Source organism: Eulemur rufifrons, chromosome 23 (assembly GCF_041146395.1).
Source record: "Eulemur rufifrons isolate Redbay chromosome 23, OSU_ERuf_1, whole genome shotgun sequence".
NCBI classification, from domain to species: domain Eukaryota; kingdom Metazoa; phylum Chordata; class Mammalia; order Primates; family Lemuridae; genus Eulemur; species Eulemur rufifrons.
The window spans coordinates 14,038,087-14,059,225 of NC_091005.1; the positions used below are offsets into that span (position 1 = coordinate 14,038,087).

The 21,139-nt window shown below is 49.2% G+C and overlaps 1 protein-coding gene across 1 annotated transcript in view; it reads left to right on the top strand.

Moving 5' to 3' along the window:
* Positions 1 to 379: 379 nt before the first annotated feature.
* ZFHX3 (zinc finger homeobox 3) overlaps positions 380 to 21,139 on the top strand; it is a 224,422-nt gene continuing 203,662 nt past the window's right edge. Inside the window, exon 1 of the mRNA XM_069497887.1 lies at positions 380 to 449. The gene's annotated coding sequence lies outside the window, so the exon portion shown is untranslated. The remainder of the gene's footprint in view (positions 450 to 21,139) is intronic.

Here is a 21,139-nt window from a genome sequence, read left to right on the forward strand (position 1 = left end):
AAGGAATTAAGTGACTTGGAGACCTTCTGTCTTTATGACATGGGTCACTTCCCTTTCCCAACTCTTTTTTTTTTTTTTTTTTTTGAAATGGCTGCACTGTCTATGGGCTGGAAGCTACTATTTTCCATTTCTCCTGAAAACAGTTTTGATTGACAGGGAGGAGCTATTGAGAAACACTTGCAAACTATTTCAGAATAAAAAAAAAAAAATCCATGCTGCTTCGCCAGCCACCTGAAATTAATTTTGGTTTCTTTCTTTCTGTGCTTTAGTTGCACAAATGAATGCTAAGGAAGGTGGAAAGGGCCCAAATAAAACGGTACTCTCCGCAGGTCTCTGTTTGGCTCTCCCAACAGGACAGCGAAGGGCCTGCCTTCTTGCTGCTGTGGGGTTGGATCTAACTGCTGTATAAACTTGGTGCCAATTGGACTGCCCAGTGGCAAGGAGCTAAAGTAAGCGCGATTTCAGTTTTCATCATTATGACTTTAAATGATGACTACTAGACACTCCCAGGACTGTCCTGGCTCACCTTGGGTAACCCGAAGGTGGTTAGTTCATTAGAATAAATCCGTGATCGCAGACTGCTAGGAAAATATTATCTGTGGCTGGTGGTGATTTGGCTTAGTTCCTTTAGTTCTGGTCATAGGGAATATGTCCTTATTGTCACTGTATGCTGCTGTTCCTTTTTAGTATATATTTTAGAGGTTGGGGCTTTTTGGCTTCCAAAGTATCAGTGTGAAAACCTGGAAACCCTTGAGGGCCCACAGCAGACCCATACCTAGGAAATTTTTTTATTGCAGAGTTGCAACAGTTTCATCTTAAAAAGTAAATATTTAAGTGACTAAGCAACATTTTATAAAAGTGTAGAGAATTGCTCCAATGACTTGAAGGAAAAGAAGGCAGGGTATCTTTATGAAACCCACCTTTTAGGAGTAACTAGGTTGCTTCTTAACTGTAAAGGATTTAGCCTTAACTAGTAGGGAGGCAGCAATGATTCCGGCCTGAAGAAACTTGTGCAAGCGCGGCCTCACACTTGCCGGTGCTACAGGGATAATGCACCTGACCATGAACATTAGTAACCTCAAGAAGTACAGTAAGTATGTGCTGTGGTTTATACTTTCATTTGTTATTAAAATGGTTGCTTGCTGTTAGCCTGGCCTCTTTCTGCAGTGTTTGGGCCTGTTGGCCTATTCTGGTTCCCAAGGCTGGTGTAATTAACCAGGATGGGGGCGTTACTGTAAAAACACAACAGGAAGGCAGATTCCATTACAGTGAACTTCATAGGGGTATCCAAGTGCTCTGGTATGAGAATTTGGTTGTAATGGTTATTATTAGAAATCACAGCACAGCTCAGAATCACCGTCCTCTGCCTGAGTTAAAAACTGAGGTCAGGGAAATGGGAACCCAATTTTAATAGACTCCAGGCAAGGGAATTCCTTTGTGGGAGCTAGTCTCAGTTGAGTCTTAAAGGGTGCCTGTTCTGTCCCAAGCACAGTTTCCTGTGTCCTTAGGCCACTCGAATTGAGGAATTGAGAAACAAACGCACAGAAGCTAAGGTTGCGTCAAACTGCCCCCAGGGAGAGACCCAGGCAGAACAGGCAGAAATCTTGGCTCTTTGGCAAGCCACTTGCAAAATGCAGATTAAGGAGGAGAAACTACAAAATCAACAACTGTCAGATTTCTTTTCTGTATGATTTCAAGTTGGCTGCCAGATTGATCTCCTTGAACATGTGCGAAGTGACAATCAGATGTTGGAAGGCTTTGGGGGGCGGGGCTAATATGGCAAATGACTCCTACATGGACAGACACCGGGGAAGGGGGCAAAGCAGGGCTTAGCACCGATTGACAGCAGCATTGTGCTAAAGCTTCAGAAGCAGGGAAATGACTGCAATGGTTTTTTCTGGTTTTCATTCTTTGGGTCAGGAGACAGGAGAGTGGAGGACAAGGCAGTGTTCTGGCAGTGACAGGTGTGTTTCTAGAGAGTTCTTTGCCCAAAGAAGGTGCCCTGGCTTCTTTCTAACATTTAAAGGTGATTTTTTTTCTTTGGTGTTTCTGCCTTTCTTTCACCCTTCATTCCTAGAGTTTCTTGATTTTGCAAGAGTAAGGGCACAAATAAAAATGGGTAGACATAGAAAGTTTTTGAGCTGCTAAATTTGGCTCCATTTCAGAGCAAGACTTTTGTTAGTTTTAACCCCAGATGGGGCCTCTTAGCAAAGTGCCAGGGGCTTTATTTGCCTTTTGGGCGAGCTGTTCTCCCTGTCCACCAGGGTCACCACAGCAGTCCTGTCAACAGGGGGATTAATGCGTAGGGGTTTTGATGTACACCTTTCCAGAGGGCCTTAGCTAGCCTTCTCTGTCCTGGGGAGGTCTTAGGTGGTTCAGCTGCTCCTTCTTTGAACTTTGGTGTTAACACATGTGCTGCCTCTAAGATTTTCCATCCCCTTCCCTCCCTAGAGGCAGGTCTAACGCTTTCAGGGAGGGGAGACATGTGCTACCTTCTGGCTGCTGCTGGTTTGGGACTGAAACTGCTGAAACCCTTTTGCAAAACCATTCACTCCTTGAGAAGATGGGCTGGGCTCTCCTCCCCTCCTGTCGTCTTTGATTTCTGGGAAGAAGAGGCTCACCTCATGGCCTTAAAGGCTTTCTTAAATCGAATGTAATTTTAAGTGGGTCTTTTGGGGCACCAGTTAGGAATTTATGGGGTCTCTTCAGTCCTCCGTAGGGAGACTTGGGCTGGAGCTGGGAAAAACAACCTCACTGGAGTTTATGAACAGATGTTGGCATTTTCATCTTCTGGTTTCACGCACTGTCCTGAAAGCAATTTTGGCCACAAACTTTTGATCTGGGAGCCAGAGAGCCCTGCCACCATGCTTCTGGGGGCAGGAGTTTAGTGACTGCTCAGACCTCTACTCTTTGTGTATTGGGGGGGGGAGGGGTGTTAACGAGTAGGGCTGGGTATTTGGGGACCATTTGGTTGGTTAAGCGTGATGGGAACTTGCATTCTGGGAGGGGGCAATGTGTAGGCTTCTTAATGGATAAGGAGGGTTGAATCACTTAGGGGTCTTTCAGGGAAGGAGGAGGCAAAGGAACAGTTTTGCTTATTTCTTGGTGGTTCCTGACTCCATCCTGGAATGTGGCTGGAGGAGAATTCTGAGTCTATCGGTAGAGAGCTAGGTTTTGGATACACTGTACCCTGTGCACATCTCTGTCATAGGCTCTGCATTTTAGTTTTAAAATTCCAGTTCACAGGCGGTTGGCTGGCTGTCTTCTCATTTGAATCTCCTTAGCAGAAAGGCAGGAGGCAGATTAGCTGAGTGCAGAAAAGACCAAGGGGCTTAATTTGATATTTGATTTCAACCCTGCAGCCCACCCCCCAAGTCATATAAGTGCATGTTCACATACGGAAGTCTCCCTTCAGTGTCTAAAAAGCGCTTTTCAAAAGCATTTAAATTCCTATAAGTCTATAAAAAGTACGTATGCGTAGACATGAACTTATTTGCTCCTCACATGCCCAGTCTCTGAGTGGCCTATTTTGGACGGCTTTTATCCACCTGACGTCTTTGTCCTCCTGGAAATTTGCTAAGGAACACATGTGGGCCTTTTTTCTCCTTCTCAGCAACTTTTGTTTTTTCTTTTTTTAAACAATTTTTCTTAACTGCTCAAGAAACAATGCAAGTGTCTTCCACTGTTTCCAACCCAGCTTCCTAAAATGCTCTTTGGCTCGGGGCCTTGGTTCTTAATGTACATTTGGCTGATTGGGGGAGTTGTTTTTTTGCTTTCCTTACAACAGCCCTGTTATTTCTCTGTGGAATATCTGCATCCTTGTTAAAGTGTCAAGTCAACTTTTGGACATGTTAGAAGTAGCCCATGGATGTCAACGTGTGTGTTAAGAGGTTGATGTCACTTCTAAAGTGACTGCTTTTGAATGCCATCTCTGTTCTGCCAGGTTTTTGAATGGTGTCACTTGATTCGATATGTATTGCTGAGGGACGGACATTGATGAGGACTTTCAATCTGTGTACCTGACTACATGAATATGTGTTACCTGGGCCTACATCACTTACTTTTTCATAAGATAGTACTTTACTCGCCTTTAAAATGTAGTTCCGGGTAAAGAATGCCAGAAGTGAAAATCCGTAGTGCCCTCCCCCTCCCCCAAATCTCTGCATGCCTTGTGCAAAGAGGAACTTGGAAGTGGTTTTTCCTTCAACAGGTATGAAACAGAGGTATTTTTGGGGAAAGAAGAGAACTTCTATGCCTTGTGGGACAGGGCGGTCAATTTATTTTGCCCTTGCTGGGGAAAATGCAAGAATTGTCCAGATAGTGGAGACACTGGGTGACAGAAGAAACCCTGCTGCAGACTCCCACGTGTCTACCCGGAGGGAGGTGTGGTCTTCCTCATGGGTTGAAGCTATGGAATAATTACAAAATAAAACAGGGCAGGGCCCAGTTCAGGATCAGAGCGCCACTTGTGAATCATCCCTTGCAGAGGGGGCTCTGTTGTTCACACTCAGTTTCGGAGGAGAAGCAGAGGTGAATCAAAAAGGGTCCAGTCTTTGGAAAGGCGGCCTCTGCTCTTCACCTATAGGCCTCACTCTTCTGCTGAGGTCTTAAGGGTGAGGCCCAGCTGTCCTCCTGCCCAAGCTGTGTGACTTTGGACCCATCATTTAACCTCTCTGAGCCTCAGTTCTTTCATCTGTACAATGGGCATAACAGGTATCCTACATTTGTAGTAGAAGTGAAATGAACTAGAAAACAGGGCATCCCAGGACTTAGCACATTGAGTAGCCTCTCCATAAATGTTCGTCCCCATCCATATCTCCTTTTTGTTTCTTCAGTTCCTGTTGACGGCCTCTGCTAGCTTTCCTTTCCTGCCACCCTGGAAGAAATAAACTAAAAGGTCCAGCATTTCTTCTGCTCTTCCCTAATGGGCTGGAAATAAAGGCAATTCCTTTTGACATCCTGAAACTGTATTCTGGAGTGAAAGGGTCTGAAATAGATACAGTGTGTCCCGTCCTCCCCAGCCCTCCCTCCATGTAACCGCCCCCCCCCCAAAGCTGGCAGGCGGCCCTCTAAGTGAGCAGCCCACTCAATGACCCACCTAGAGGGGCCTTCCCGGGCTGGCTTGTATATGCTAATAGGCCTGACTTGTCCTAGCTTGTTTGTAGTGATTTGTGGAGGCATTTATATGCAAATACTATCAACTTGCAGAGTTAATTATCATGTGCCTCCCCCCCCACCCCCCTGCACGGCCTCCCAGCCTGGCTGGGCTGTTCTCATTCAGCATTGCTCTTTCAGTCTTTGCCTCCTCTGTCTGTTGCCCTGGCCCCTTCGTGTACCTGCAGGCCTGGTCACGGCTCCTTCTCTGTTCCGTTGCCTGTCACTGGAACCTGGGCCTCGCTGTGTGGTCAGGTGTGGCGAACTGGACACACCAGTGACCCTCTGTGAGAGGCATCTTGTTGCCTGCAGGGGAGCTGACTTATGTCATTCTGAGGTTCAAACCCCGTTTCTTCCTACTAGCTTGAAAAATCAGAGCTGCCTGGACATGGCAACCCTTGATACTCAGTCTGTAGTCTGGTGAGAAAGTGATTATAGTTTTTCAGTTCTTGTTATCAATGCTTGTTTCTCCACATTGTTTATGCCACTGAAATTTAGGACCAGTCCTGAGCCTGGAGAGAAGCCATTTTGCAAAAGGATGTCCCCGCCAGTCCCTGTCCCTGGAAATTGAGTACTAAAAGTGTGCTTGAGTGGACCTCATATCTAGTCGATTCCTGGTTGTGTGTTGGCACTGCTGACATTTGGGCATAATTCTTTGCTGGGGGATGTTGAGCCACCTTGTGCGTTACAGGATGTTTGGTGTTCCTGGCATCTCCCCAGCAGATGCCAGTAGCACTCTCTCCCCCTAAAAATGTCTGCAGGAACCACCCCCTGTCTCCTGGGGAGGTGAAATCACTCCCATTGGGAACCACTGGGGTAGAGGTTGCACGTGTTTCTCCCGGATAGCAAGATGGCAGGTTCCCAGCCCCTCCTCCAAGCTAGACATGCTCCCTGCAGTGTGGGAGTCTCCACGTGCCAGTTGAGCAGCCTCAGAGTTTGCGATATGACCTGGGATCAGATGTTGCTATTTGCTTAATTTTATGGTGGTCTTTTTAGCATTTAAAAAAGGACCTTTCTTTCTAGAGCGTGGTAGTGGGCTAGCATTTGAGGTGGTAACATTTTCACCATCTGCGGTGCTGTCCAATGGAAACAGAATGCAAGCCCCACGTGTAATCCTGAATTTTCTAGTAGTTACAGTCATCAAAAGGAAAAAGAAACAGGTGGACTTAACATTGAAAGTATGTATTCAGGCAACTCTCGATAGTGCCCCGACACAACTGTTTCAGCGTGGGGAGGGGGGGGCGCCTGGCCACGCTTCCAGTGTGCGGGAGCCACATGTGGGCGGTGGCTGCCATATTGGACAGCTCAGCCCCAGGGTGATGCTGGTCCTTTCCAGCTGTGAAATCAGGTCATTTTCTACAGTTACCGAGGGAGAAAGTTTTTTCTTCTCTTTTTTTAAAAAAAGGAGTGGGGTGGCCTTTGTGTTTCTTCTCTGGAAGGTAGGGCCTTGGCTGCACAGCTGCAGCCGTGGAGCAGGGGCCCAAGGAGCCGGCCTGTAATCTCTGGGGAAGCTCCCCCGGCCTCCATGGGGGAGGGCCCCTGGGCGGCACCCTGGGCCTAGCCTGGGAGGAGGGTGGGTACTCTGAGGGCTCAGTGTGCTCTCTCACACCGCACAGACTAATGGTTTCGAGTTAATTTTGTGTACAAGGTCCCTTTTGTTGGACAAGGGGGTGAAAGTCCACAGCTGTGACCGGAAATAGGGGACGGGCCTATTGGGATGACCTTGTTTTGGAAAGTCTAAATGGAATACTAATGGCAGAGATCTAAGACGGGTGATGTGTGTGTGTGTGTGTGTGTGTGTGTGTTTGACTGAGCTTAGAGATAAGATGAAGAGTATTTTGAAAGTTACTTTAGCACAACCTCCCAGATAACCGTATGCCTGGGGCCAGTTACAATTTATGGCAAGCGGCATAGTCATGGCTATGTGTTGGCCTCACTTTATCTTTTGAATCCAGGCTCTGTAGCTTAACTGGTGGTGCTCTGTTTGTTTATTTTATCTTTTCTTTTGGGGAGGGGGGTGCATAATGGGGATTGATCAGGTTTTGCAGTGAAGCATGGCAGTATTTTATAATACACAAAGAGCTGCTCATATTTCTGCTACTGGCTGCTTTAGGATATGTCACTTCTTACTGTTCCCAATGATAACGGAGACTGGGGAGTTGTGTTCTAGAGTTCCAGGAGCCTGGCGTGCGGGCCCAACTCATGTCCAGCCTTGAGCCTGCCAGAGCTGTGAGCTGGGGAGGAGGTGTGGAGGCCTTAATATAGCTCCAAGCCCCAGGTTTCTTTCATCTCTGAGGTCAGCCTTTTCCTGTTGCCTCTTGACTTACTGAAACTGTCGCCGGCTGGCTAGCACACCCGGCACACTTTCCTAGTAAACAGAACAGCTCTGGTGGTGGGTTTGCTAGCTTTTTCTGGACAACACATGAGCAGTGGTATCTTATGTCACTCAGTGGGATCTCTCATCCCTGCCCTGAGCTGTTCCCTATGAGCTGCCTTTCTTATCGTTTAAAGAGATCAAAATTTTACAATCACTGTGGAATTTCATGGGTGTGATTCAGTAGCCGCTGGATGCTCTCCCCCTCCCCCAGTATTCCCAAGGAAGAACCTTACAATGAAAAATACTCCCAAGCTTCGTTTATTGGAAAAAGTATGTTCCTGAGTGTGGACTTTGCTTTTCATAATCAGGTTGTGGCATTCGGGTGTTGCTTAAATCTTGCATCTTTTCTTAATTATATTTTGACAAGGTCTAGTTTTGGAGGGTCTTTTACTGGGGCAGCAATAAGGATGAGATGGAAAGTTCTTTGATTTTTGGATTTTACCTACAAAAATAACTTCTTTGTCAATAGATTGCAATAGATTAAAATAGGAGGTTTGCAGGGGTTTTTTGTTGGGGGGGGGAAGGGTGGGAGATGTGGTCTAGGTTCCTTCACACTTTTCACTTTACCTATTCTATAAGCCCACTGCCATCTGCTTTACAAAATTTATTTTTTCATTTTAAATCCTCAAAGACAAAGGGACCTGGAAGCTCAGACCTGTCCTGCCACATTCCTGAGTAATTTGGTTTTGATTAACCCAAGGAGAAAAGTTGGTTTCTCCTAGCGACCGACCAGGGGATCAAAGCGACAGGAGGGGCGTCCCCCTAATACACGCAGTCCCCCTCCTCCCTCCCTCCCTCCGGCCACTCCCCTCCCCCTCCTTTTCCTCCTCCCTCCGCCCCCACCCCAACCCCCCCTTTAGAAAGCCTAAGCTGGAGTTATTTCCACTTTCTGACTCTCACAGAAGTGGAAGTGTATCATAGAGCTTTGGATGGATGGAGCAGGGAGAAATACACTCCTCCTCCTCCCCCCCCCCCAGTTCCTTTCTTCCTAAACTCCTTTCCCCCCACAAAGCTGCAGAGCACATTCCTGTGCTAATCCTGCGGCTGGAGGAATGCAAATGGCTGTAATTGTGTGCCCCAGGATGGGCCTTCCGCATCTGTGCAGCTTTTCTTCTTTGAGGAGGTGGCTAAAAAGTTCATTTACATAGAGAAATGAGACTGGCCTTGTGATCCCCGGTGGCAGAATAGGCACTTTCTAATAGGAAAGGGGCCACATCTGTGTTGTCTGTGCCTTCCTCCCCCTTCCCTTCCGGCTTGCAGGGTGCGTGTGTATGTGGGGGGGGGGGTGAGTGTCCGAACACCAGGCTCCTGCTGGGCGTGTTTTATGGAAGGGCAGTTAGAAGGGAGAACTCTGATAGTAAGAAATCAGGCTGGAGTAGGAGACAGGCCTGGTGGGCAGTCCTCATATTAAACTGCAATAAACAACTTTATTATTATTATGTTTTTTAAAGCACACTTTGAATCTCAGAAGCAATTGGTAAAGTTCTGGAAGAGGGGCGCCACTCTACTGAGCTTGTCCAGCTTCCGGGTGTACATCTGACCCCACCTTTTCCCCTAATTTATAGTTGCAGTTTGGCGGTGGGCTGTTTGGTTACTAGGGTTATTCAGCCCAATTAGAAGTCGCACTCAGGAGTCAGTACATTGTAGCTTTAGGGGGACAGTCAGGATCGACAAGAAAAATCTGTCTCATAGCCAAGAACACTTATTCCTGTCTGCATCTCAAGTTGAAAGACAGGCGGAGCTTGAAGAACTGGGCCACCGGATAGAGATACAGTAGGAGCCACACAAGTCATTTAAAATTTTTCTGTTAGCCACATTAAAAAATTAAAGAGCAACAGCAGGTAGAATGAATTTGAATATATTTTGTTTAGCCCAGTGTATCTGAAATGTTACCATTTTAACATGTAACATTCCGCCTCCTGTTTTTTGTATCAAGTCTTTGAAATGCTGCGGTGTATTTTAATACTTAAAGCACATCTCAATCCGGACTAGCCACATTTCATAGGCTCAGTAGCCACACGCAGCTGGAGGCCACCTAATGGATAGTGCAGGTCTGTCATGAAAGGATGCTGCCCTGGGCTCTCCTGAGACATCCGATGGATGGGGCTGAGTCACCCATCACCCCTGTAACCAGCTGCTTCCGTTTACTGGGGTTCAGGGGTACAGGCTGAGTCTCCTTGCAGCATCTTCGGTCAAATATGCCTGGTGCCCCGACATACTATGGGATTGTTAGGAGGCAGAGATGGGGTGCTGGTGTGCCGATGTTTTGCAACTGCTTCCTGGCGTGCAGGTGGGAGGGAGAGGTGTCCACCCAACTTTGGAAGCTTTTCCAGAGGCAGAATACCAGCAGTGGCAGCCTAGAAGGTTTTGTTTTTTTAAAGCTGTTACTGCTTTTCTCATGTTCACCCAGGAAGTGACTTCTTCTCAAAGCTAGATGACTTAAACCTTGCTAACATTACAGTTCTTAGTAAAACAGCAAGGAGAACCTTCCACTGGCTGCTAGCAGAAAGAGCCACTGTAAAATGCTTCCTACGAAAGAGCAGTGGTTAAGGCCTGTTGTGTCTTCTCACCATTGATCTTAGCATTCCTGAGTCGATGTATGCGATGACAATTTTCCTTAGCCACCGTCCGTCGTTCCCAGGGCACCCAGCCAGCCTCCACGGATTTGAGGGTCTTCTCTAGGCTGCCAGTGGGATTTGTGCCCCTGGTAAGCTGAGAAGTGGGTGTAGACTTGGGTTTGTAGGGAGGGGGAGGTATCGAATTCCTTTAACAGACTGGCCTCCTGGGCAGGCAGGAAAAAAAAACTCTGAAAGTGTGAGGTGGAAGGGGCCCCAGCGCCGGCCTCTGCTGGGGACGGAGCATCGCAGCTGTCTGACCCCGGGTGAAAAGTTCAAATCTGCATTTAAAAGGAGTGCCAGGACTCCCACCCCCCTCCTTTTTTCCCCAGTCAAGTTGAAACTGTTCTCGTTTTAGAGGATATGATCAGGCCTTGTGCTGGGACCCGGAACAGCTCCTAGTTCACTTTGGTCTAGACGATGCTGGGGGCTCTTCTGAGATGCAGTTTTTGAATAACAATAGTTGTTGAGGACAAACCCTTGGAGGCGCCTGCAGGGAGGGGGAAGCTTCTTCCTCCGACACTTGGCATTTAACCCTTTTGCCTACACGTGCTTGGCAAGGCCAGGCCTTTTCTTTTCTGGTCTTCCTCGCTGAGGCCTCTGTGGGTTGTGTGGAGGCGCTGGCAGGGCTCCAGGGGACCCTGGTGGCAGGGGCAAGGTGGTATCTTGCAGCGAGGTCCCCTCTCCACGGGGTGGTGGCTTTCTGGCATGGGGGTGCTGCTCCCCTTTCTTGGGCTTGTGGTTTAGGATGCACTGTGGGGCCTTTCCCTGTGCCCTCCTGCTGGCCTGAGCCTGGGGTATCCTGGGCAGGAATCGAGATGGGCCCTTGGGGTCAAGGAGGGCCCAGGTTTGGGGAGACTCTGGGGTGGGCTGGGAAAGACAGCCCGGCCTCCACTTTCCATGCTGAGAAGTGACAGCATCCACCTTCCTCCTTCCTGGTCCTGCTCCAGCCGCCCTGCCCCGAGGGGGGTCTGGCCACAGCCCTGTCCGGAAACCCCTCCACTCAGGCTCTGATTTGTTTACTTGAGCATTAGGTGAATGTAAACAGTTCAGCCTCTCCCATTTTATATCTTTAAAGGGTCTGAGTGTGAATACAAATGGGTATTAGGCCCCTGCGGTTTCAATGACTTTCCTCCACCCCCTCCCACTGGTAACTAGCAGGTCTTTAACCTGCCCGGAGGCGGAAGAGAAAGTCCATTGCAAGCTTGAGGACTCAGGATGCCTCCCTTTTCTTTTCCTTTCCTTTTCTTTCTTTCTTTCTTTCTTTTTTTTTTTTTTCTAAATGCAAAGCTTTAAAAAGTGATGTTGGAAGGCCCCCATCTGTAGGACTAAAAGTTTAAGAGTGCAGAGCTTCTGCTCCGGGGAAGCCTAGTTATTTTGATCTCCTGTTTGGGAAGGAAGAGAGGTTTTCTAGGTTCCCATTACTTTGTCACATGCGCTTGTAAAGTCTGACTACTGGGTTAAAGTCATCCTTCAGCACTGGTCAGGTGGTCGGGCGCACCTTTGTTTCATTCTTTCTGAATCTTTAAGAGTAATCAGGAACTTAGGCTTTGGGGCCCTTGTCCCTGTGAGAAGCGTGGTCACTAGGAAAGGGTCTATTTGGCCACTTTAATACATTTTCTTGTTTCCCCTCCACTAGAATAGGACACCTTTTTTTTTTTCTTTAGGGGATCTCAGGAGCTCATAAAGTCTCGAGGGTAACACTAGGCCACTTTCTGAATGTGCATTCAGTTAGGGCACTGCATTCCTTGTGAAATCCCAGCACCTTCACACTCCCCCCAGCCATTCAGCCCTGCACCCCTGCCCTCCACATCCGGCAAGGGGCCCCCTCTTTGCAGCCAGGGCCATCGTGACTGCAGAGGAAGAGGAGCATCCCCGCCCCACACGCTTGCATTCTGGTTCACGCATTCAAGGCCCGGGCAGTTCTGCGTGCTGTGGTGGCTCTGAGTCCAGTCACGCCATCACGGGGGTATTTTAATTAGCAGTGCCTTAGTCATTAGTGAGTTATTGTTTTTGTCTGGAAACACTTAAGTACTGTTTACTCGATGTCTCAACGAAATGCAAAACAGCAATTAAGCAGAAATTTGTTGTATGAGGCAGGGACCAAAATGTATCGTCAAAAGCAGGTTGTGGTTGCTCCCAAACCAAGGAAAATCGCTTTTCCCTTCGGCCTCCAATAACTGGAATGCTCCAGATCCTCTATTTCTTCCCCGACCTGCCCCCTAGAGTTATTGGATAGAAATACTCGGGGACTTCTTGTCTTCCCCTATCCTTCCTGCCTTGGCGAGAACGGTTAGGTTTGGTGAAGTGTTAATGTTTGCTTTTCCCCTTAACTTTTTTGTCGGCTACCTGGGATATTTCAAAACCTTTTCAAATGAAGATTAATTATTTGTGAAAACTCTCGCATATCCTTGTGTGATGATTGATAGAACTTGAGTATATTTTCTTTAAGCTTGTTGAGACCAAGTACCATTGTTAGTCTGATAGATCCTTGTGACCTCTTGGGAGCGTTAGGATGCTGGGATAAATATCCCTTTTACTTAAAAAAAAAAAAAAATCTTTTTATGGATTGGTGAAAAACAGGCTAAACCTAAGGATTCTGGCTGAGGGAGGGTGGAGAGGGAGTCGAAAAGCCACCCCCGCTCCCCCCTCCCCCCCCCCCAAAAAAAAAACAAAAGAAAAAGGAGAGGGAAGGAGGGAGAGGCAGGTGTATGGACTGCCTGCAACTTAGACAAGTATCATTTGACCCAAAGAAAGGAATTGCTTCTTGCTAAAAAACAAAACAAACAAACAAACAAAAAACAGCTTTTGCTTTGGTAGGATTCTCCCTCTCCCCAGAATACAAGGTTTATGGAAAATGGAACCACAGGAGAGGCTAAGGGGGCATCTAAGGAGGGGGCTAACTCTGAGTATTACCATATTGGCTTCCTCTGCAGGAGACGCGTTGGTGTAAAACTCTTCACTCTTCACACCAAGTTCGTCATTGGAGACCCCAGTTTCTAACAGCTCTGGCTCTCGCCTCATGCTTGCTGTTTCTTCTTCTTCTTCTTTTTTTTTTTTTTTCTCTTTTCCCTTCAAACAATATCTTCTGACTTCCAGATTTCTGATAAATTGATAAGAGGCATTGCGTGAGTCAATAGAGCTGTAGACACTTTGCCAATATAACCCCGGCTCTATTGATCTGCCAGTAAATTAAAGTCTTACTTAGAGGCTGCCGATATTTCTAATCTCCTGCCTCACCAATTACATCCTCCCAGCTACCTGGAAAGGGAGGACTTGAGCCTGTGAACCTTTTTGTTGTGGTGATGGTGGGGTGGGCTGCTCCCCTTCCATGGGGTTGGGGGTGCTTGGCTTTGCCTATCTGGGTAGGTGAAAGGGGGAGCTCGGAGGAAAATTGAGCCGGCTTAACTCCTTGTATGGGATCTGTTTTCATGCTACAAGGTTCATTAGTGTAAAAATTTCTGGAAAACAAATTCCACCGTGGTGGTCACATCCATTTTATAGCAAGTCTGCGGGCCACTCTTACCCTTGGATGGGCTCCAGGTTTGGAGGTAGAGGAAGTTGAGAGGAGTTCTGGTCCTGGGACTTATCCTGGCATATTTTATGACTGTCTTTCACTTAAAGAAAGAAAGAAAGAAAAATTGTGGACGGCCTTGCTCTTGCACTGGGAAAGAATGGGAGTTTGGATTAAAAGCTTGGTGGCTGGTGTTTATCACTTAAAAAAGCGAAATATGCTGAAGAGTTTGTGGAAAAGAAGACGACAGAAGAGGAATACCAGGAATTAGGAGGGATTGGCAGTGTGCATGCTGCTTTTTGGAGGGTTTGTTTTGTTTTTACTTTGCATTCTTCTCATTGGAGCAGAGCAGCGAGGGAGGAAGACTTAATTCTTTGTCCAGGGTTACTTTTGCCCGTGGTGTCCCCTCTGTGGCCCCTCTGTCACCACTTTGAAGTCAAGTGGTAACAAGAACTACCTAAAGGTGTCTGCACAGGAAGAGTGGGGCACACTGAGCTCCCTACCGGGATTCCCACTTTCCGACGGCCGTGTGAGCAAATCGTTTGTCCAATAAGCTCCTTTCAAGTCCCGTTTATGTGGTTGGCTTTGGGAAGAAATCTCCAGATAAATGCTGTGTTCTCTCTAATACTCCAGAGCGAAAAATCAATGGGAGGGATAATTCCTTCCCTTGTCCAACACACACTTCTCATGTGTTTCTACCTTTGGTGTCACTCAGAAAATTTTTTTTAAATGAAAAATCCAGTCCTGGAGTCACAGCCCTTCTCCAACATTCCAAGGAAGGAGGCACTAGGAGATGCCTGTGTCCCCTGTAATAGAAAGAGCAGCTTGGACCCTGTAGCCCAGTGTGTTTTCAGTCGTCCCATTCTTCTTCTTCTACTTACCTCTCCAGGGGGAAAGGTCAGTGGTGAGCATGGGTCAGGGGACACAGGAAGCTCACCAGTGGGATCCATCAGCTGGCTGTGTTGGGGAGGCGATGGAAGGGGCCTGGGGCCCAGGAGCAGATGTGAGGCCTTGCAGAGCTGTGCCAAGGGTGGCCAAGATGGCCCTGTGGCCAAGACGGGCGGAGAACCTGCTTCAGGCATGCTAAGGTCCCCTCTGCAGCTGGGCCTGAAGACAGCCTCTCCACTCCTTCAAGTTGGCTCCCCTGGGTTGAGTGAGTGAAGAAGATGTTAGACAAGGAGAAACCCCAGGAGGTTGGGATTGACTTTCCCCTTTGTTTGGATTGCATTGTATTATAGGAGGTGTTTAAATCTTGTTCACACCTGTCAAGGCTGAAGCCTGGCTTTGAGAGCGGTTTGTAACAAGACTTCTGTTGTTGTTGCCGAAAAGGTTTCTCACTCACAACAGAGGAACTTTATTGTAGCAACTTGTTAATGTTCAATTAGGCAAATTCTGGGTGCCCCGGGGCGGTGGAAGGGCCTGCTTGACTTCCCCCCCTCCCAGTGGCCCACTGCCCGTGTTCCCAGGGAGGGTCCTGGGAGGAGCACAGCCTTGTCCACTGTCTGCTGTGGGGGACACAGCTGGGGTCCTCTCCTGTGGGGACGCTACTGGGGTCTCGGCCAAGCTTGAGAATCCCTCTGAGGTCTTTGAAGTTAGCAGGGATGGAGTTCTGATCTTGAGTTGGCACTCACTGGCTCTCCCCGCCCTCAGGTGTGGCAAGGCTGTGCCTGTGGGTTGGGAGGAGGGAAGGACCCACACCGAGCCCAGTGTGTGGCAGCTTCTGCATCATGTTGCCCCAGGGGTGTGGAACTCTGTTATCTTTCGGAATCTGAGCCTGCCTGGCCCCACCTGGGTATGTTCTCTGGCTTTGTTCCTCCTGTGACTCTTCTCGAATGAGTGACTGTCCGGCACCTTGATGGATAGTGTTTTCCACCTTCTGCTGGACTGAGGTCTTGAGACCCTGGCAAGGGCAAAACAGGAAGCTCATTTCTCTGAATACGAGGTCTGACTCCGACATGCGTATGTTTTCCCTCACGAACATGGTTGGCTGACAGTTGGCTTTTTATGGTAGAAAAAAAAAGAAGAGGGAAACTCGGAACTGGAGTTCTGCTTAAAAAAAATAATAATAAAGAGAGCAAGAGGGTCTTGGGGGGGGCATGTCCCATCCCAGCGCCCCTGGACTCACAAGGTGCATGTGGGATTGGGCAGCCCCGGAGGAGGCTGGAGGTGGGTGCTCGCTTCCCCTGCGCAGGGAGGCGGCTGCTGGCAAGGCCTGGCTGTAAAATATTGCCCCCCGTGGCAGCCTCGCTCTGCAGCGCTGAGCGATTGGGAGCACGAGGCGCCCGGCAGTGTATTAAACACTAGTTGAGCACAGGAGGGGCAGTATATCACCGGAGAGAGATAAGCAAAGTTCTCGGATAGTGGATCAATAAAGGTTAGTGACATCATATCTCAAAGTGAGGGAACCTGCTTTCTGCACAGCCATTTATCAGATCCCAGCCTGGAAGGGCATTAACTCCTTTCTGGCCAGATTTATTCTTATGGAACACAAGACAAAAATCCCTTCTTGGTGCTGGGGTCACGGGTGGGTGGGGAGGAGAGAAGGTGTCGCTCCCCCCAACACTGTGTCTAAGGAGGACTTTTCAGGCGCCGGTTTTACAGATGCTTTCTGCAGTTAGCGTATAGTAAGCCAGCCGTGGCCGGGGCATGTGTCACGTATTACTGGAAAGTTTCTTTAAAATTGGTGCAAATATTCCCATAAAAAGACTTTGTTTCCCCTGAAGTCTTAACACTGTGCCTGGGTGTTACGGGTCTGCAGCTGTGGTGTTGTCGGATACCTGGGCCTGAGTTTCGTGTTTGGTGTTTGATAGTCAAGCAGTTTTGAATGGACTGGAAAGTTAAACTTCGGGGTGGTCTAGATATTGAGAAGTCTCCCAGTGGTGTGGGGTGGGCAGACTACGGCCTGAAGGATCTTCCTGTGGCCTGCTAGCCAAGAATGGTTTTTACATTTTTAGATGGGTGTGGGGGAGTCAAAAGATGAATAATATTTCATGAAACATGAAAATATGTGAAATTCATATTTGTGTTCATAAATATTTATTGGCAAACAGCCTTGCATGTTCGTTTGTGTTTTGTCCATGGCTGTCTGCGTGCTACAGTGCCGTATGGTTGAGTAGCTTGCAAGCAGAGGATACGGCCTGGAATATTTACCTGGTTCTTTCCAGAAAAAGTTTGCTGACCCCTGGTCTAGGATGTAGCCTCAAATCTCCTGCTAATAAGCTGTGTGGCCTTTGGTAGGTCACTTAACTTCTCCTTTAGCTCTGTTACATTGGTCTCTGCATTAAAATCTTATGCCCTGCCCATTCCGGGTTGTTGTAAAGTCAGGCGAAAATGGATGAGAATTGGTTTTGAAAAACAGCTTGCATTTGCAAAGTGTTTACTATTAAATGAGCAGACCGTCGACTGTGTCAGCCCAGCTGAGACTGTCAGGACATGGGGATTTTCCTTACGGGAATGTCACATCTGGCTTGACTGGTTGACCTTTGTGGAGGTTGCATAACTCGTCTCAGTCCTGTGTCACGCTGGGCGAAGTTTGAGTTTCTCTGTCTCTCTGAAAACTTGAAGGCATGCATCTTCCCAGGGCAAACATCTTTCACTCTGCAAGGGAACATCAATTTTCCTCAGTGACTGCTGAGATTTTTATCCTTAAAGAGTTGGATCACTTTTCTTTCCTTCCCACCGGTGATTTATAGATGGGGAGAGCAGGCCTTTTCCTGTAGGTCTCTGACTGTTTATCTTTTTGCTTGGGCCCTGACACTATGCTGGCTGGGGTGTTCACATTGGCTGGGGTGTCCGGGGGCCAGATGCCAGTTCCACGGGCCGGGGGGTGGTGGGGGAAGGGGAGAGGCCAGAGATTCCAGCCCAAAGCTGACGGGCCGATGTCCAAGTGGAAAGTGTATTTTCATTGAGGAAGTGTAGGCATTAGAGGACTCTGGATTACTGTGTGATTGTGCTGTCAATACTGCCGTATTGAGTCCGTGAGAGCCTGCACAATACGGGGAAACACTTAACTCACTACTGCTGCTTATTGAGAAGCCAATAGCAATTTACTTGCTGACACTTGACATCAAATCCATTCCCAGAGGTGGAGCTCCTGCAAACCACCATGGCACTCCCCTCCCCTCCCCGGGCCCCGGCTCCTACCTCAGGGGTCCGCCTGAGTGTGTCCTGCGCTGGCCAGTGGCTGCCTCCTGGTCCGGAAGGACTTGGGTCGGTGGGGTGGTTGTGGGGGGACCTCCCTGTTTAACTTTCGTAGCCCACGAGACCCTTTCTTCTCCCAGTCGCTCTCATACTCACCTTCTTTCAACAAGTGCTCAGTGACCCTCTCTCTCTTTGTTCCTCCCCGGGGTGTGAGTTTCTGTGTGTGGGAACTTTCTCCTCCTCCCTTCATAAAAAAGTTAGTTCCCTCAAATAGATACATGAGGAAGTTGCACATGTGGGGGAGCGCTGAGGAGGCGGGCGGGGCCCAAGGGGGCGTCCAGGCCGGAGGCTGCTGTGTTGGGGAGTGGGGAGCCTCCGTGGCACCCGCCCGTGTCATGCAGTGCCTCCCTGTGTCCACCTTTTGGGGGACGCGTGGCCCCACAGCTGCTGGCACCAGGCAGAGCCGAGCCCTCGGGTCCTCCTGTGACTCCTTGCCGAGTGGGGTCTGGCTGCTTGATTTACGGAGTTTTCACATGGCCATGTTGTTTAGATGCCTCTGGACCCTGGATTCTCTAGAATAATCTGCTCACAAATCAAATCAGGGTTACTCGCTTCTGGGAGGAGGAACCTGATGAACACACAATGGGCTGGGGGGACCACTATTGGCTCCTCTGGCATCCCCGAATGCCCTCACAGTTTAGTTTTATCCCGGCGTTTCCAGGCCTGGGCCCCTTTTTAGTGCGTGTCACGTGGGCTTGTTTGTAGCCCTCCTTTGGAGATCCGGTGGAGGGAGAATCAGGCTTGTGCTGCCAAAGTTGGGGGATCTCAAACCCATTCCCACGGATGGTGCCTGTTGCCCGGGTCTGGGCTTTGCAGAGACTGGACATCAGTTCAGAAGAGTCTGCAAGATCTTCCCAGCTGGGAGGACGGCTGGCCTCTTTCCTTCCTGCCCTCCCCTTCGCCCACCTTCCCTGCCCGCCTGCTTCCTTCTCCTCTGCCAGAAGACGCCAGTTATTTCTTTGCCATTGGACCTGAGCTCTGATTTCAGCAGTCCTCAAGGTGCTCACTTTAACCCTTTGCTAAGCCCTGGTTTTCTTTTAAACAAAGGGACCAACTTGAAGGATGCCTTAAGCATCCTTCAGCTCCTGAGTCTCTGATCTGCATAAGCAAAGCTGCTCTAGAGGGTCATGGTTGGGAGTCCAGGGGCGATTGGCCCTGCTTGTTTGGGGCAGCAGGACTTGCTGTCTCATGGAACAGTGACAGTGCCCCAACCCCTGGGGGAGGTTGATATGGTCCTGCTGTTCCCAGGCTGGTGGTCTGGGTGGACTGAATGGTGGGGGAAGGTCCACCTGGTGGCCAGGCTGGTTCCTGGCCAGTGTACGGATGTGGAGTTCAGGCACGGTCCAGGACAGGCTTCAGGCTTTAGATCATGTAGGCACGGGCTCATGCGCCTTCTAGAATCGAGTATGGGGCTTTTTGCATTTATTTTGGTCCTACAGAGACTCTCCAAAGCCTGTGGCTGTTACTTTGGCACCTGTGGCTTACAGGCCTGTGTTTTAGTAAAATCTGGAGAGTTCTGCTATGCCTGTCTTATTTCACTGGGAGAGTTTCTGGGGTTCAGCCCTTTTTTCATCCTCACCCTCACAGGCCTGCTTCAGGCCCCAGGGTCCTCGAATCTGAATGATGTCCACAGGTGTCTGATGGCTGTTCATTGTGCCCTTTCTTCCCCTCCAGGCAGCCTCTGTGCAGAGGTTGTAAAGTCATAGCCTGTAGGCAAAACCTGGCCTATAGATGGGTTTTTTTTTTTTTCCCAGTGCATACTATATTTTAAAAATTGACACAGTTCACATAAAAATCTGAATTGAAACCTTCTCTTGACAACAAGCAAGAGATTTGCAATTTTGGGTCTTCAGGGCAAAAGCCGGCCAGAACTGGACAATGGCTGCCTCTCTTGGAAGGGACAAGGACCTTTTAGGTAGCCAGGGCCCACTGCATTCCCTGTTATCCTGCCAGTTCTTACCTTGCCACTGCCTGTTACCTGGCCAGCTTTGCTCATGTATGTTACCTGCTTGGCCTGTAGGCGGGTGCTGTCTGTGATCGCCGTGTGTACACTGACACTGGACTCAAACGCTGTTTCTGTGGTTGTCAGGGGGGAACCATTTTGCTCCCCCTTCCCCAGGGGAAGTTGACAGCCTGGAGACATTTGTGGTTGTGACACATTGGGGAGGGGGTACTGCAGGCATCCAGTGTGTGGAGGCCGGGGATGCTGCTAAACACCCTACGACGAATAGGACAGTCACTCCAACCTCCAACAAGGAAGTACCCAGCCCAAGTGTCAGTGGTGCTGCGGTCAAGAAACCCTGCTCTCTCTTCTTCCTCATTTTCTCCTGGTCAGGGACCCACACTGGCTCCTTTATGCCTGACACATGCAGCCTGCCTGACTCGCAGGCCTGCCCCGGGAGGCCGACTCCTGGTCTGGCGTGCTCCACGAAAGTTCCCAGGATGGTGCTTTCGACAGGCTGCCCTCGGCCTTTGCTTTGAGAGCCTCTGTGTGCCAGGCACTGTTCCAGGTGCCAGTGATACCACTGTGGGGACAATAAAGGAAAAATCCTTGCCTTCAATGACCTTACCCCCGTGGGTTTCCGGGGAGCAGCAGGGAGCCCGTGTGGCTGGAGCAGGTCATGTACGGCCTTCATGGCCACCTAGACGATCCTACTCTGCTCTGAGCTAGGTGTATACCCTGGGGGATTCATTGGTCCGGAGCAGCTCCACCTGAGTGGGTCCGAGCAGGCCTCCTCTGGAGCTGTGCTGGAGCGAGGGTGGAAGCTCAGAGACCCGGCGGAGATGCCTGCAGCCAGCCAGGCAAGGGGTGGCTCAGGCCAGGTGGTCACAGTGCAGGGGCCAGAAGTGGTGTATTGTGTCCTGTGGCTGCTGTAGCATAGTCTTACGATGCAGTGACTTACACAACAGAAATCCGTTCTCACGACGGTCCGAAGTCTGGGAGCCCGAGATCAAGGTTTTGGCAGGGTGTGCTCCCATTGTAGGCTCCCAACGAGGACCCTTTCATGCCCCTTCCTGGCTTATGATGACTGCCGGCAGTTTTTGGTATACCTTGACTCAGAGCTCTACCTAGTCTCTGCCTCTGTCTTCACGCGGCCTCCTTCCTCATGTGCATTTGTGTGTGTTCCCTCCTCACCCGAGGTGCCAGTCCTGGATTTAAGGCCTACCCTCATGGAGTATGAGCTCATCTTAATTTAATTATTAATATGCATCATTTCAAAGACTCTTACTTGCACATAAGGCCACACTCTGAGGTTCTGGGTGGACTTGAGGTTTGGG